Genomic DNA, 12,477 nt, shown 5'->3' with positions numbered 1-12,477 from the left:
CATGGGTTATGGAGAATCATAGTAGTGCATTCTCTACCATTTAGTTATCGAGAATGGCAGTAATGCCATTCTCCCAATTGGGTTATGGAGAATAGCATTAGTGCCATTCTCCATAATCCCATCAAAGACAATGGAACTATTGCCATCCTCTATAACCCATGGTAAAGATTAGCACTAGTGCCATTCTCTACCATGGTTTATGTGAAGAATGATAGCAGTGGCAATGATGACCCGATCCCTATGATGTGGCAACGGCTATCCAATCCTTGTGACATGGCAAAAATGACCTAATCCTAGTGACGTGTCAATGATGGCCCGATCCCAGTGGCATGGCTTGATTGGATATCGACACGCATTAATGTGGACTCGTTGTGGCATTTATAGATGGATTCCTGATCCCTAAGATAGATCAACCCTTTGATATCTTTCGTCGATCACAATAGTCCCTAGGAAATCCATGATGACGTGGGCATCCTGGATTAACCCTGAGGCAAGGAAAGCAAGATTATGGGTGATTAGTCCCCTAAAGATCCATGATGACATGGATGATCAATCTTATGGATGCCTAATCTATCTATACAACACATGACCATACATCGAGTATGGTGTGTCACAACTTTCAAAGTTCATGGATTGCCCATGCATTAAATATAATCCCGAAATTGCCTATAACTATTTCCTTATGGAGTTAATATTATGATGAATTAGTATGCATGCTTGTGTGGGCTATGTGACCAAATTACATGGGCACTAGACAGCAAATCGAGGACACACTGTTCTTGGGTTGCCGAGCCCGGTTCAGGGTCCGGACAGTCTCAGATGGTCATGGGAACTATGCATAGACCGACTCTCTCTCTCTCTCTCTCTCTCTCTCTCTCTCTCTCTCTCTCTCTCTCTCTCTCTCCCCTTTCTCTTGAATTAACATCCCTCCCTCCCCCCACTCATTCTCTCTCTCTCTCTCTCTCTCTCTCTCTCTCTCTCTCTCCCCTCTCCCTCTCTCTCCCCTTTCTCTTGAATTAACATCCCTCCCTCCCCCATCTCTCTCTCTCTCTCTCTCTCCCCTTTCTCTTGAATTAACATCCCTCCCTCCCCCATCTCTCTCTCTCTCTCTCTCTCTCTCTCTCTCTCTCTCTCTCTCTCTCTCTCTCAGGGGATGACTATTGTTTTTGAGTCATTAGAGGAAGAGATGGGGTGGTTGAGTGGGAGAAGGAGGAGGATGAAGGCAAGTCAACTTTTGGGTCCCCCATCTCTCTCTCTCTCTTTCTCTCTCTCTCTCTCTCCCCCTCTCCCTCTCTCTCCCCTTTCTCTTGAATTAACATCCCTCCCTCCCCCATCTCTCTCTCTCTCTCTCTCTCTCTCTCTCTCTCTCTCTCTCAGGGGATGACTATTGTTTTTGAGTCATTAGAGGAAGAGATGGGGTGGTTGAGCTTTAGAGAGACAAAAGTAATTGGGCATTAGCAGAGTAGAGTATGGCTAGGTGGAGGTTGAATTGGCTTGATAGTAACAACCTAGTGAAAAGTTAGAGCAAATGTTGTGATGTGATGGGGAGAGGAGGGTGACTTCAGTTGATCCTTCCAATTGTGCCAATATAGACCTTATTGAGGTGCCTGAGGCATTCACACAAAAGACCCTATCCTAGAACCATGTCTCTAATACCACTTGTTGGAAAATGAGAGTATAGAGAGAGGAGCAAAACACATGCTAAAATGTGATTAAGAAAATGATTAATATTAAAACTAATCTAGTTTTGAACTAATGGACAGGGAGAGCTTAGAGGGCTACACCTTGACATATTCGAGTAACAAAAAATAATTGGGGCCACAAAGATGAATCTCTCATTAGATAAGGGCTCTTTAAATAGCCAAGAAGTACAAGCATATTTGAAAAATATTCTAGATGCCTAGAAAACCTTTTTCACACCTACCTATGAACAAATGATATCATTGCTTAGCTAATTCAATAGGAGGTGTTCCCATGTAAACACACTCACATACTCTTTTTCTTTGAATATCAAACAAACATCATTGTTTTTACTGGGCCACTTTGCACTAACTTGTACCAAGAGGATGATCATAAAAGTCAGATCATGCATGTTTGATAGAGGAACCTAATGCAAAAATGAAGATTACAAAGCTATGGCATGTTTACTTCACACACACTTCTACAAGTGGCTTACTTATCTTGCAAAGGGAAGGTATGCTTTTAAGGGTCTTCCTCACTTGTCTCTCTGCCACCAAAATATGTGTGGAAAGGTTGTGTTCTAGGCAAATACATCCATCTGCAACTTTGAGAGATGAATGAAAGCTATAGCTTATACACATCAATGTTCATGGACCCATGCAGACCCCTTCTTAAAGTGGTTATATTTACTCTGTCACATTTATTGATGACTTTAGTAAGTATGGGTAGACCTACCTTATGAAAAAAAAATAGAAGTGTTTTCCCATATCTAGAACTTTATTACTATGCTGGAAAATAAATTTAGATGTAAAATTCAAACTTTCGACATCAAGGTGGGGAGTACCTGTCAAAGGAATTTGAAGATTGTTTGGCTGATAAAGGCATCAAACATCAGCTGACCACCCCTTATATGCCACATCAAAATGGTGTAAATGGTGTTGTTGAGAGATGCAATCATTATCTCATCAATGAAATGGTCAGATCTATGTGATTAAGGCATGACAGCCATACAAATTTTGAATGAAAGCCGCAACTTGTGCCACTCATGTTTTAAACAAGATCCCTGGACCATAATGCCTTATGCGGCTTGGTACAACAAAAAACCAAAGGTTGATCATATGCACGTGTTTGGTTGTTTAGTACATGCACATGTGCTAGCTCAGTTAAGGGCCAAGCGTGATGACAAGGAAGTCAAATGCATATTTGTGCTACCAAGAGTCCTCGTCTCTATAATCATGTCACTAAAAAGGTGATTGTGAGTAGGGATGTTGCCTTTGATGAGAATTCAATCTAGAGTTTATTTTAACAAGCACAATTTATGCCAATTCATCGAATATGTTTGAAGGAATACTTCCAATTTAAGTGCCTATTTTTTACCAAGATTTATTGCAAGGGAGAGATTCCTCCACATTTGACACTGATTTAAGTTTCACCAACTCCAAATCAATTGGAGTGGTCAATCATGAAAGAACTGTTATTGATGAAGCTAGGAATCTACCTAGATGACTAAGAAGCACATTGTAGAATAGCAAACTAATAGCTCCACTACCAGTAGGATAAGATTAGGAGAAAATCATGCCTCAATTTCAATAAATGTCATTGAATTTATTTTTTTGTTGTTGTTTGCATGATATAGATGAGCCTAAGTCTTTTGAAGAGGCTCAAGAGGACCAGAATTGGGTGAAAGCCATATTCTAGGATGAACTTGATTCAGTTCACAAGATCGTACTTGAGATTTGGTTGACTTTGGTAAGAAAGCTATTACGACCAAATGGGTTTACAAGGTCAAGAGAAAGTTCGATAAATATGTCAATTTACAAGGTCAAAAGAAAGTTAGATAGATCTATTGACATATTCAAAGCTCGATTTTGTTGACTTGGTAAGAAAGCTATTGCAACAAATGGGTTTACAAGGTTAAAAGAAAGTTAGATAGATCTGTTGACATATTCAAAGCTAGAATTGTTACCAAAGGGTATGCCTAGAGGAAAGGTATTAACTATGATAAAACCTTTGTGCGCACTTCCTGTAAATATCAAATTTGTGACTACATTATCTACAAACCAAGGTTAAAAAGTGCACTAGTTAGACATTTAAAAACAACATTCTTGAATGGTGTCTTGAAAGGAGATGTTTATGTGAGTGAACTTGCTGGTTTTGCTAAATGTGGTCAATAACATAAGGCATTAAAGCTTAAGAAAGCCTTTATGGTCTGTAAGAAGATCCATGAGCATGGTATCAAAAAATAGATACCCATTTGATTAGCCAAGGTTTTCAGAATAGTACGATAGAAAACACACTTTATGTCCAAAAGAAAAAAAATGACATGCTCATTGTGATTTTATATGTTGATGACATGCTTGTCTCAAGAACCAATGAGGATCATATTATAGCTTTCAAAGCTATTTTAAATGCCTCTTTTGAGATGACCGATGTAGTTCTTATGCACTACTATTTGGGCATGTAGTTCATTCAACATGATGATGGTTTTGTGATCAAATAGTCAAAAAGACCATTTGGAAAAATTGCATTGCTTTGGGAATTATCAAGAATTTTCCAAAATCCCTAATATGGTCGTCAAAGTACATCAAGTCATTACTGTTTCACTCCTTGTTGTACCTTTATTGAGCTCACTCTGTTCGAGTACATTGATTCAGTGTTCTCCTACTCTCTCACTCCCACTCTCTTCTCTTTGTTTTCTTGTGTGTTTGTGTGTGAGCTAGATCTAACAAAAAGCTCCAATACCATGTTGAGCTTGAAAGCTACACCTTCATGGATCATAAAGACATAATTAGAAGAGATTAATTAAATGCATGATTAGCACAAGTAGATAGATTCAATATTCATACAAAACATTTTTTCTTATACTTCAAAAAATGTTCAAATGTAAAAATTTGAAGGTTGAAAGAAAAAATATTCACTATTTAAGGCCTTACAAATTGCAACCTTTTATAACTTTCTAGAAGGTTCCTTTCCAGAATTTTCCATTCACCCAACACTAAACCTTAGTTTTTTGTGAACAATAGATGTATTGAATTGAATTAACAGAGCTATCCAATTACGTGATGATTAGAGCATATCACAAATGGCAATTCACATATTTGCAATTGGGTTGTTTACACTTACATGATGTCCATATTAAATATCCAATGCTAGGCAGAATATGTCTAATTGTAAAGCAAAGCTTAAGCATTAGTGGGCCTTAAGCATCCTTGAAGAGTTGCACAACTGCATAAGAAGTCCATGGATGTGCCCAATAGGAATCCCAACTTGTTATATTCTCCAAACCCCTCTTCATCAACTCTTCAAATCTCTCGAAAATGGCCTCACACTTTTCGGTGCCAACATGTCCCTCTATTACATTCCAAAATGCACTCTTGTAGAACCTACTCTGCCTCATAGCGAATTCACTTGCATTGTTACTCCATTGTCGCCAGTAGTTGTCCCCAATGGGCTCTTCTATCACTTCAATGCTATGAAGTCTGAAAGTCGAGACAAGATTTGCTGCAGATATGATCTCCTCTAGAGTTGCCAAATACTTGGGAACATTAAAGGTGTCCAACTCGCTCTGATCTACCACTCCCTGCAATTAAATGAGGTCAATCATCAAAGTGGCTAATATTTGGGAGGGTGGCACTCCCTTGTGGTACCTAGGTGTGTATATGGTGTGTATAGCCAAGTGTGTGACTAGGTAAGGGAATGGGGAGGATTACAAAAGGTGGTCACTTAAAGTTATCTAGCACATGATTAAGGTCGTGATCTATATGCCTAACATAGAATCATGATCCATTCAATTACACTCCAACATTACGTTAAAGTATTTAGGATACCTCTTGGATCAACTGTTGCCATGCAATGTCGAGATTTCTGAAGCAATTGTCCTCTTGTTGCTGATGGGGAGGAAAATGGTCTGGTCGACATGGAATGAGCAAGAACATCAAGCCTCCAGGAACCATCTCCTCGCTGCGACACCTAAAGAATGTGCCTAAATCTTGTTGGAATTGCTTGGCATAGACTCTCCCTGTGGCCTCATTCGCCCCAGGTCCATCCACCCAGATCTTGCCTTTATTCCACTCCCTAGATCCACGCTCCAAAACTACGGCAGGGGTCTGATAAAAAGAAGAATTAATATTTTTTCTATGTAATGGGGCTATGGACCTCTACACCTGCTACACACCCGAGTGCCACAAAGAGGTCAAGATAATTTTAAAAAACTCCACTAAGGGGGCTACAACACAAGGGTTCCAAAGATTAGCCACTTTTGTAGGCGGTGGACACGCCCCAATCTGTAGTAGGAAAATCTTAACTAATCTGATCAATATTTATTAGGCCAATGACATGAAATAGGAAAGGATAATTTAATTACTTGAGAAAGCCAGTGCAGGCAACACGAGGAGAAGACCAGATCAAGAGACGAGCGAGGAAAGAGCCGTCCATAGACCGTTCCTGGTACTGCAGCAAAGAAATTGGAGTGATTAATAATGAGGAGGCGGATTACTAGATTTTGCTGCGAATGGCCGATAATTGTTCTTATATTCTGCGTCATAGAGTTGAATGAGAGTGTTGAAATCGTTGCTAGGTAGATCACAGAAGAAGGCCTGCAATTCGAGATGATCAAAGTTATTATTATAGAGCTGCTTCGTAATCCGGTCGAACATGAATTGCATGTTGGTCAGGCAATTGGGTCCGCTGGAGCAGCCCATATCAGCTATTCTAAAGACGCGGCGGCGGCTACTATGATCATCAGAGTAGAAATTGATGATTTGCTGATTAATGGCGTTTTGCAGTAATGGTCTGCAACGCAAAAGCACAGAGTTCTGAGGCTCTGAGTTTGTAGCATAGCTGGCATGATGGAGGCCAGAAAGCATGGGAAAGTTCGCGCTAGTACTCATGATTAGTTATTGTACTTAATACTTCTAATTACAATGGCTAATCGTGGTGATGCAGGAATTAGACAGTCTTCTGATCAAATATATACAGAGAAATCCGTCGACGTACAATTATTGTTGAGCTACTAGAATTCCACTCCGATTTGGATTAATTTCGTCATTAGTTTACATTTCGTAGCTCTGCATTTATAACAGAACCAACCCTACCAAAGTCCTTGAGAATATATGTCTTGTGCGGCTACCCCCAGTGGCCATTTTAATTTTTGAGCATATCTTGGATTCAGTAAGTCAACAATATTGTTTTATTGTTTGCATCAGCCCCCAATATATTGTTTTATTTTAACGGGGTATGTCCCTCCAGGCTTTACATTTGAAGCCCAATACGTACGAGCCATTTTAATGTTTGAGGGATTCACGAAGTCAACATCCATTGAATGAGCCCAATATATATTGTTGTTCAGAGAACAGAGGATCGTTGCATGAACGACGCGTAGCCGCGGTGAGCGACCAGGTGTCGTCCATACTCACTCCCTCTGCATGCTAAACCCCCTTCGACTTTGCCCTGATTCCTTCTTCCGTCTTTCTGTTGAGCATCCCGTCGCTATTCCTCCTCCCCCCGAGAGGGGGGAACTCTGTTCAAGGATGTCTCTACAGGATGTTGTTCTTGCTGGGACCTCGTCTTCCTCGCATTCCACTCGTGAAGCAGCTATTCCTCCGTCTCTCTGGTCCTGCATCAGGTGCCATCAAGGCCTCTGGGTGGTTCGCTCACTACACTCAAGGCTACTACTCCTTTCCCTCGTCAGCACAAAGGACCGGGAGGACTGGGCGATGCTGAAGGTTCTCGGGTGTCCCTTCTTGACGACCCCCCACAGGGCCATGCTGGCCATGTGCGCTCGACTCCCCCGACTTCTTTCGTGGAAGCTGTTCGTCTGCCTTTATCAGGTCATGTTGTTCCATCTTTTCCCCCTAAAGCTGTTGATAAGCCAATGATTAATCTGTCACAGAACCCTACCTTCGAGGAAAAAACTAGTGATTTTGATGTTGACAATGATGGTGCTGTAATTTGCGATGATGAGGAATTGGCAGCGTGGCAGGACCATCTGTCTTCCCACGCCCTGATTGGTCTCTGTCATGGTACGAGACCGCCTGTAGACACCCTGAAATTCTGGATTAGATCTAATTGGGAACAAAAGGGAATCAAAGTTGCCTCTGTTCAACATCTGCCTAATGCGTACTATATGTTCCTTTTTGAAGATCAGGTAAGCGCCTCTTCTGTTATCCACAGCGGACAGTGGATTATCAGAAATACCCCCATTTCTTTTTTTAGATGGTATGATTCATTTGACCCCAAAGGACCCAAACCCACCAAAATCCCTGTCTGGGTGGAATTTACAGATATGCCAACCAAGTTTTCTATATGGGCTAAGAGGATAGGGGGTGCTGTAGGTAAGGTTCTAGGTCAAAAACCTTTTCAAGTCGTTAATCCTCAATGGGCTCATCAAATGCTCATTGAGGTTGACACCGCCAAACCCCTCAAAGAGAAAGTTCCCCTAAAAAACAGAGAGGGGCAGATTATTTATGAGCAAATTTTGACCTACAAGAACCTCCCGAACGCCTGTTTTAATTGCAAAAACAAGGGCATCTTATTAGAGATTGCCCTGATCTCCATCAACCAGCTTCTAATGATAAAACCCCAGCCAAAGAGGAGGCTTTTGTCCTGCCTCAGAGAAAACATGTGTCCAAGGCTAAAAACAATAAATCTAATTGGCATATCCCAGCCAACAGATATGCCCCCCTCTTAGCTGAGGTACAAGACGGTCTAGAAGTGCAATTTCAGGCCAAAGAGGCTGGCATCTCAGCCCTTATAGGGGCTGATCAACCATCCCCGGGAAGGGTCCCCAACAAGGACCGTGTTTTTGTTAGTCAAGATCTTGATTCCCCGATGGAATCAGATGAGGATTGCATTGACAAAACCCAGCGTATTGATGAAGTTTTCAAAGCCCAACTGGACGAAGAAGATGCTTCTTTGATGAAGAGGATGTCCCTCTCACCAATGAAACAGCATGATGAGGAGGACTTCTCTCCCCTTCTTATGGGTTCGAAAATGAAGAGAAAAAAGGAAAAAAGCCAAGATGTCCTAAGAACCTCCGTATCTGCGGGGAAACCGTAAAAAATGAGTAAAAAATGAATTCTCTGAACCTTCTCTCGTTCAACTGTAAAGGGCTCACAAACCCGGAGAGGGCTGTAGCTATTAATATGTGGTTAAGGGACTCTACTTTTGAATTCGACCTTATCAGTCTTCAAGAGCTCAAAATCGGGGGCCATCAGCTTCATATGAACCTTCAAAAAATCTCTAGGAATTCTCGGTGGTTTTTTACCAATCATCACTGTGGGAAAGGTGGGGCTGCGAGCGATTGGCATCCACATGAAGTGGGAACACGCCATTTTAGATGCTTGGTCTGATGTGAACCACTCTTGGACCGCTGTTAGGATGGGCAACCCTTTCAATTTCACTTTGGTTTCGGTGTATGCCCCCTGCTTGGCTAGCTTGAGAGCTGCTACCTGGCAGTCTATCACTCAGATTGTGGGACCCATCTTTCTCATTGGTGACTTTAACATGGTAGAGGCCCAGGTTGACAGAAGCAGACTTCTGGGCAGTACCATTAGTGGTTATGAAAAGGTTAAATGGGATGGGTTAAAGGGGGAGAAAGATCTCTCTGACCTTTCTTCGAAAACTGGATTCTCTTGGTCTAACAATCAAAAAGGCTCCTGTCACAGAGCTGCCAGATTGGACAGACTGTATGCCTCGGGGAGTTTGATTGATATGTTCTTAAAAACCAAAGTTACTACGGACCCCTCCCTAACCATCTCAGATCACATCCCTTTGATCTGCACCCTGTCCTTAGGCCAGGCCAAAGGTAGGGCTGGATGGCCCCATCTTGACCCCTCCCTCTTCCGTCTCCCTTGCATCCAACAGATGATCAAAGCCTCCATTGCTGATGCTTTCAATCAGTTCGTTTCCCCATCCAAGGGATGGGAAAGTCTGGTGAATAAGGTTCATTCCATCTGCAAGGAGTATAAGCTGCAAGTTTCTACGATCCGTCTGAATCGTAGAGTGCAAATCAGGAACCAGATTCAAGACATTTATCTGTCTAAAAATGGTGCTGTTAACCACTCTTTGATTGAGCTAAAGAACCAGCTCAGACTCGAGGAGTTGTTAGCGGCTAAGGCCGCTAGATTGTGGTTCAGGGAGGTTTGGGCTGGGAAAATTGATACTCCTCGCCCTAAGATGTTTGCGCTCCTTAAAAGGAAAAAAGGTAGAGATCTCATCCCTATGGTCAAGAAGCCCAATGGTCACCTTGCTTTAGATGATGTGGAAAACTTGCAGGTTATTAAGGACCACTTTTTTAACTTGTTCTCCACAGCCCTCCCTCCCTCTCACAAAGTTTCTGCTGCTAGGGCCAAAATTGCCAGCATTAGGAGGAAGGTTGTTAACCCCGCTTTAGCCCTTAAGCTTGACTCCCCCTTCACTGAAAAGGAGGTCAAGGAGGCTATCTCTCATCTCAAAAAATGCAAATCTCCGGGTGAAGATGGGATTCCCAACGAATTCTTTCTTGTTTTCAAAGATGAACTATCCCCTCACATCCTTGACATCTGGAGGGAAGCCATGAGGAAGGGAGGTTTAGCTGAGAAGACAAATATGGGGGTTATCAAGCTGATTCACAAAAAGGATGAGAAAGAAGACCTTGGTAATTGGAGACCCATAACATGTCTCTCGTCCCTTTACAAAGTTTTTGCTCATATCCTGACTAGCAGAATCAACCCCTATATGGATGAGTGGATCCTCAAGGAGCAAAAGGGCTTTATAAAGGGAAGGTATATTCTTGATGCTATCATTAGTCTTTGGGAGGGTATGGAGCATGCTGAAAACTCTGGTCAGAACTAAATCTTCCTCAAAATAGACTTTGATAAAGCCTATGATAGACTAGACTGGTCGTTCCTCTTCCAATCCCTTCAAGATATTGGACTCAATAGGAAATTCATAAAGTATGTCCAAACCTTGCTTGGAAATGCTTCTTCCAAGGTGGCTGTCAATGGGTCTCTCACTGGTGCCTTTCCTCTGAGGAAATCTATAAGGCAAGGCTGTCCCCTGTCCCCTCTTCTTTTTGCTATTGTTGCGAATGCTCTGGGATGGCTTGTTAACAAGGATATAACTGATAATAATATCAAGGGTATTGAGATCCCCACAACAGGACTGATCCTTTATGTCTGCAGCTTTTTGCTGATGACACGAATGTGCTACTCCGGAATGAAGTGCAGACTGCTGCCCACTTTATGTCCTGCCTGGAGACCTTTTGCCTTGCCAGTGGCTCGCAGATAAACCACTCCAAGACCAGCTTCAGAGTCTTTGAAGGGGTGCCCCCCCCTCGATCCTGTCCGCTGGTTGTAAGAGTATCCCGGACACAAACACATTCAAATGCTTACACACTCGCACATGGATATACAAACACAAACATACACACGTACACACACTCACACCGTACACACAAACACATGCACATACACACACTAGCACATGCGCACAATCAAGACACTTGCACGATGCATGCAAGCATGAAGTCGACATTACATAATCATAGACACATGTGTATGTACACACACAATCACACAGATGAGCGTGCAAGTATGTGTGTGCGTGTGTGTTAGGGAGGGAGAGAGAGAGAGAGAGAGAGAGAGAGAGAGAGAGATAGTTTCTATGTATGTGAGGGGGTGTGAGAAGAGACAGTACATGTGCAATGTATGCATGAGAGAGAGAGAGAGAGAGAGGACGAGTGCATGTGCATGTGTATATGTGTATATGTGAGGATGTTTGTATGTGCATACGTGGGAGATTGAGTGTGTCTCTATGACAGACACACACACATGCATGTACACATGCACACACATGAACATACACACATACACTTGCATATATAAACACATGTGTATACACATGGAATGCACACCACATAAAGTACATGCACACACACTTAGACGTACACACACTCACTCACATGTACAAACATGTATACACATACACTCACCTACACAAACATATGCATAGAGTTGCACGTTTGTATATGCATACACGCACATGTACACTCACCTACAAAAACACAAAGACTTGCATGCATGGACACACATACACACACAGAGATATGCACACTTACACACACACACACATATACACTCAAGCTTGCACATACACATACATGCATATGCATGCATATAAGCACAAATAGATACACACATACACACACTCACATACACAAGTACACATACATGTACACATATGTATACATAGACACACATGCATACACAATTGCACGTGTACATGCACATACTCTCACATACATATACATGTATATATGCACATACATCTATATTTGTACAAGATAAAGCAAGGGTGCCTACCCTATAAACCTAGCCTTTACGTGGAGAAAGGAGAGGGAGAACTTTTGAAAAGAAGAAAGGAGAAGAGAAAACAATCTTTGGGGGTTTCTTTCCCATATGCCTAGCTACATTGCCCGGGCTCACAATTAATTATCACCATCAAGTCATTTGCTCATTGAATGAGTTTCTTATATATATATACAATACATTAGAAAGCAAATTACCCACCCCTCCCTCCTCCTCCTCCTCCTCACACACACACACACACATATATCTTCTAATATTATATTATATGCATGTGTAAGAGAGAGAATATACCTACCTATACATACATAGATAAATACACACACACACACACACACACATAGATAAATACATACACACACACATATATAATATATATGTACGTATCTATCTATAGGTATGTAAGCATGTATGTATAAATAGATCTGTATGTATGTCAACGTACACATATATG

The 12,477-nt window shown here is 41.8% G+C and overlaps 1 pseudogene across 1 annotated transcript; it reads right to left on the bottom strand.

Moving 5' to 3' along the window:
* Positions 1–4,811: 4,811 nt before the first annotated feature.
* Positions 4,812–6,610, bottom strand: LOC147613711 (gibberellic acid methyltransferase 2-like; annotated as a pseudogene). Its single transcript, XR_015263260.1, has 3 exons — positions 6,044–6,610; positions 5,508–5,786; positions 4,812–5,260 (listed from the first exon to the last, which is right to left on the bottom strand). The product of XR_015263260.1 is annotated as a gibberellic acid methyltransferase 2-like (transcript).
* Positions 6,611–12,477: the final 5,867 nt, after the last annotated feature.

Source organism: Cibotium barometz, chromosome 43 (assembly GCF_041138505.1).
Source record: "Cibotium barometz isolate CiBa-2024 chromosome 43, ASM4113850v1, whole genome shotgun sequence".
Classification (NCBI taxonomy): domain Eukaryota; kingdom Viridiplantae; phylum Streptophyta; class Polypodiopsida; order Cyatheales; family Cibotiaceae; genus Cibotium; species Cibotium barometz.
Note: the sequence above shows the minus strand (reverse complement) of the source record. Positions and strands in the feature narration are given on the sequence as shown.